This window comes from Chenopodium album, chromosome 1 (assembly GCF_948465745.1).
Source record: "Chenopodium album chromosome 1, dcCheAlbu1.1, whole genome shotgun sequence".
NCBI lineage: Eukaryota > Viridiplantae > Streptophyta > Magnoliopsida > Caryophyllales > Amaranthaceae > Chenopodium > Chenopodium album.
The window spans coordinates 66,500,339-66,505,382 of NC_137834.1; the positions used below are offsets into that span (position 1 = coordinate 66,500,339).

General features: G+C 35.2%; 1 pseudogene; it reads right to left on the reverse strand.

Moving 5' to 3' along the window:
• Positions 1 to 347: 347 nt before the first annotated feature.
• On the reverse strand, positions 348 to 3,335 carry LOC145597086 (pentatricopeptide repeat-containing protein At3g29230 pseudogene; annotated as a pseudogene).
• Between the last annotated feature and the right edge of the window lie 1,709 nt (positions 3,336 to 5,044).

Below are 5,044 nucleotides of genomic sequence, written 5' to 3' on the forward strand. Positions count from 1 at the left end.
GTCAGTATATGACTGTGAAAACAACAAGCTACATAGTGCTATGAATGTTCCAGTGCCATCCATTTAGTCGTGGCAACATGTATGGAACACCACCTAGTCGCCTAGCATTGAAATTACAAGTCTTTTAAACAAACTTATCACATATTTTAACTTCAATGTTCCCTTCATTTTACCAATGTGAAAAGAGTCCATCCTAAAAAATAACTCATCTTCTTATATTAGTAAAACTCTTTTGCCTGTTTAATAGTACGAATTCTTGGACATATTAGTATGCTTTTTTACCAATAATTTTTTTTTTTTCCGTATGCATTCTCTTCATCAATCCTTTATGTCCTCTAGTATGATCAAATGTAGCCACTAAAAGCCTCATTCATATTGTACTATGATCTATGCTATATTGCTATCATATTTGAGATTGTGGGGGTACAAAATGCTCTCGTCTATTTCTAATAATTAAAGCACTGCCTTGCAACTGCAATGATTGAAGAAAAGAGCTACATATTTGCCTTGAAGTGATTTTTCGTTTCCAATTAGCAACAACCTTCCTAAAACCCCTTTCTATTTTGAACTATGGGAGTATATATTGAAGATCGAAACTAAAAATTTATTTGGAAAGGGATTGTTGGAGTGGCAGAGGATGAGTTAGGATGGTTTGGAGGTCTCCATCGTTTAGGGTGAACAGCGGTACAAAGAGGAGTTTGAGGGCATTAAATCATCCAGGAAGCATGGTTTGAAGAGAGGTGTGGGAAAGAAGAGACCGGAAAGGGACTATCACAAAGACACAAAGTGATGATGACCTGGAGAAGGGAGGTTCTTTAGCTTCATGAAGCGATAGGTTATAGGTATGTTGAATAGATTATGTTTGGTAAATTTTCACAACAAAAAGTCAGAGAATAGCAAAGACGCATCTAGATAAAAATAGCAAAGAAATTAGCATCTGACCATTGATTTATACTGAGACATTGTAGTTCGAATTACAGTAGATGCTCAGCATTCCTGGAGCAGAATTTTCCAAGTTTAATATGTTACATTGTTACATGCCTTTGCTTCAAAATACGTAGTATGTAGTAGTTAAGACCAATATGCAATCAGTGTACATCAAAGTTGCTATATGCTTAGCACCAGATTTGATAATTGGGCACTGTATCAGATTTTTTTTTTTCTTGACCAGGATGCTGTTACAAGATTAACGATAAACACTTTACCATCATCAATGTCAATGATCGATCATGTATACATTATGCCATGCACCCATGCTCATATGAAAAATACTGTATTCTGAAATCTCCTCGAGAATGTTTTTAAAAAGAGTTATGAAGTTGAGCTTGGAAAACTAGCTAATATGTGGCAGACTCAATCAAACTCCTTTTCCCCGTCTATCATAACATGCCCAGTTAAATCAAGCCTTCCTAATCAAGGTCCAAATCTTCAGGTCGGAATCCTAGTGACTGTATAATCTTAGATAAATTTCTCAAGCATACATATATTTGTGCCATCTCGGGATGCCTGTGATCTGATGAATAGAATTCGACTGCTTTGTCATGAATCTCTATCATGCTATAACCTGGCTTTTTCTGAAATCTAGTATCCCTCATAGCAACTTTAAGCTCCGACACATTATCCCATTTCCCAGCATCTCCATAAATGTTTGATGATGTAAGGTAGTTTAACGGATTCCCTGGTTCAAGCTCAATCAGATGTTTGAGAGCCAGCTTAGCCATCTCCATATTTTTGTAAACCCTAGAGGCCCCTAGCAAACAGGACCATATAACAGAATCTGCCTTCAAGGGCATCATTTTTACTAAATTAAGAGCCTCGGCCAGATGACCTGATCGGGCATATAAATCAACCAGACAACCATAGTGCTCAATCTGAGGGCTTATGGAATAATCAGACATGCTCTGAAAATAAGCCAGACCCTCATCAATATAACCAATATGAGTACAGGCACAAAGAACACCCACAAAGGTGACTCCGTCAAGTTGTACCCCAGCATTTTTCATCTCATCAAATAAAGCTAAGGCATCTGAGGCATGACCATGCATTGCTAAACCACCAATAATGGTATTCCAAGATACCAAATCTCTTTTAACCAAGCCATTGAACACATCTTTAGCAATTTCTATTCGTCCACATTTTGCATACATGTCCATCAGAGCATTTTCGACAGAAATATGTCCTTTATATCCTATGCGCTGGGCATAAACATGCACCCACATTCCTAAATCAAGTGCACCCGATCGTGCACAAGCAGCCAATATGGTAGCCAAGGTTACATGATTCGGAAGCACCTCAGCTTCAGACAGCATTCGATTGAAAGTAGTCAAAACTTCAACGAAACAACCATGATTTGCATAAACACCAATCAATCCATTCCAAGAAAAAACATTTCTCTTTGGCATCACTTCAAACAACTCCTCACAAGCATCGGCATTCCCACTGTTCGCATATCCATTCAACATAGTATTCCACATCATCGTATCCTTATGTGGCATCACATCAAAGAGCTTATATGCATTCTCCATATCCCCAGCATCAATATATCCAGAGATTATAGTATTCCATAACACAACATCTCTGTCAACAGCCAAGTCAAAAAGCTCTCTAGCTAATTTCATATCCCCACATAAAATAAACCCACTGATCATATTAGTCCAACTAACAACATTTCTCAATGGTATTTCCTCAAACACCTTAAACGCTCGTTGAACTTCACCGGAACCCGAGTACATCTCAATCAACGTATTACCCACAAAAGGGTTTCTCTTAAACCCATTTTTCAACACAACAGAATGAACTTGCTCACCCTCACACAAAGCAGACAACTTTCCACAAGACTTCAAAATCATAGGAAAAGTATAACAACTTGGCTTAACACAAGAACCCATCATTTTCCCAAACAAAGAAATAACTTCATTGTGCATCCCATTTTGACAGTACCCTTTAAACATAACATTATAAATCACATCATCTGGTTCAGGCATTTTATCATACAGTTGGCGTGCATAACTAACATGCTTCAACACCGAACTTTGAGCAATAATTTTGGGGACTACATAGTAACTTTGATCTAACCCATGAACGAAAATTTGAGCTTGAACTTGATAAAGATGATTAATGGTTTTACATGATTGTAATAAAGAGATGAATTTCTGCTCTAAAAGAATGTGCAGTGGCTTTTGAACTACAGCCAGAGCAATTCTTTAAATGAATAAAAATAAAGGAAGAAACTTTTCCGGTGGTGCGAAGAAGATGACCGGAGGACGGTGGTAATGGTGGCGGTTTCCGGTGGTGGTGATGGTGGAGGAGATGTGAAGATTCTAAAGGAATTCTGAATTTTGAATATGTTGTGAAAAAATGAATCAGTAATGATATTGTTGGTTAGAGTGGCCCGATATAAAAAAAGCCCAATATATTGGGCATTCCTGCTATTTGGGTCTGAATTGCAATTTTAATGATATCAATATTCTGAAAATCGACCCCATATTAAATTGGGCCTTGAAAATGGCCCAAATTCCGAAACTGTCTGACAATAGGTCTATGGTAGACTTTGGTCCATTTAAAATAGGTGGACCACTAGCCCAAATACCACAATCCATCATCACAAACACATTACAAATAAAGCGGCCCAACCTCTTCTTTCTTTCTTTCTTTCCACTCCAACAACACTCTGACATAATAAATTCTGAACTTATAGCCATCAACACAAACACTACGAAAAATTCTCGTTTCTCTCTCCTCTGAAAATTCAAGCATAGCCATGGATGAAAAGCAAGAAAACAATACAGAAAGGTAAATAAAATTTCTGAACTTATACTTTCTTTAAACTTCTTTGAATTTGCAATTACTCGTTCGTAGTCGTTATAATTTGTTAAAATTTCATTCGTAGTTTTTGTAAATTGGGTATAATTTTTGAACAATTTTCACATTTTTTAGGAACCCAAATTCTTCTGATAGTGATGAAGATCAATTGTAAGTAAATTAAAACCCTATATAATTGTTGAATTTTGAAATTAAATGATGAATTGAAACCCTAAGTTATTTGAACAGGACAATTTCTCAAATCCGAAACAAAAGGAAGAAGAAATTGGATATAACAAGTCTAATTGTTGATCCAAAGATTTTAAAAGAGATAGACAAACAACATTCAGAAAATGAAGAAACCGGGTAATCATAGGCTCAAATATTTCGTGTTTTTAGTTCATATAATTCGTAATTGTTGTTCAAATGATTTGTGGTTTTAGTACATATAATCTGTGATTATCGTTCAAATATTTTGTGGTTTTAGTTCATATATTTCATGATTACTGTTCAAAAATTGATATTGTTATTTTTTAAACTAAGAAGCATTTATTTTATAAGTTCAAATGTTTTGTGTTTTTAGTTCATACAATTCGTGATTACTGTTCAAATATATTGTGGTTCTAGTTCATATAATTTGTGATCAATGTTCAAATATTTTGTGGTTTTAGTTCATATAATTTGTTATTACTGTTCAAATGTTTTATGGTTTTATTTCATATAATTTGTGATTCCTGTTCAAATTTTGATATTGTTATTTTTTAATCTAAGAAGCATTTGTTTTATTACAGCAACCAATCTGAACTTCAACCCAAATCCACCACCCAACACCAATCTAAGAAGCTGAGAATCAAGCTCAAAAGAAGGCTGAGAATCAAGCTAAAAAGGAAAGTCAAAAGGAGACTGAAAATCAAGCTAAAAAGGAAGCTCAAAAGAAGGCTAAGAAAGAGTCTCAAAAGAAGAAAGTTCAGAAGAAGCAAGAAAATGTTAAGAAGAAGAGAGAGGAAGTTCAGAAGAGTGAAATTAAGGAGAAAAAAAGAAAAAGAAGAGATAATGTTGATGATTTCTTTGATCTAGACAATGTTGTGGATCTAAATTATGATCGAAAAAGAAGTAAAAAAATCAGATTAAATAGGGAAGAGTGATCTTATAAAGAAGGAAAAAAAAAAGTTAAGATGGCGGGATTTGAAGAACAAGGGGAAGTTGTGTTTAATTAAGAGAAGAGTGTGTTTAATGTCTGGTC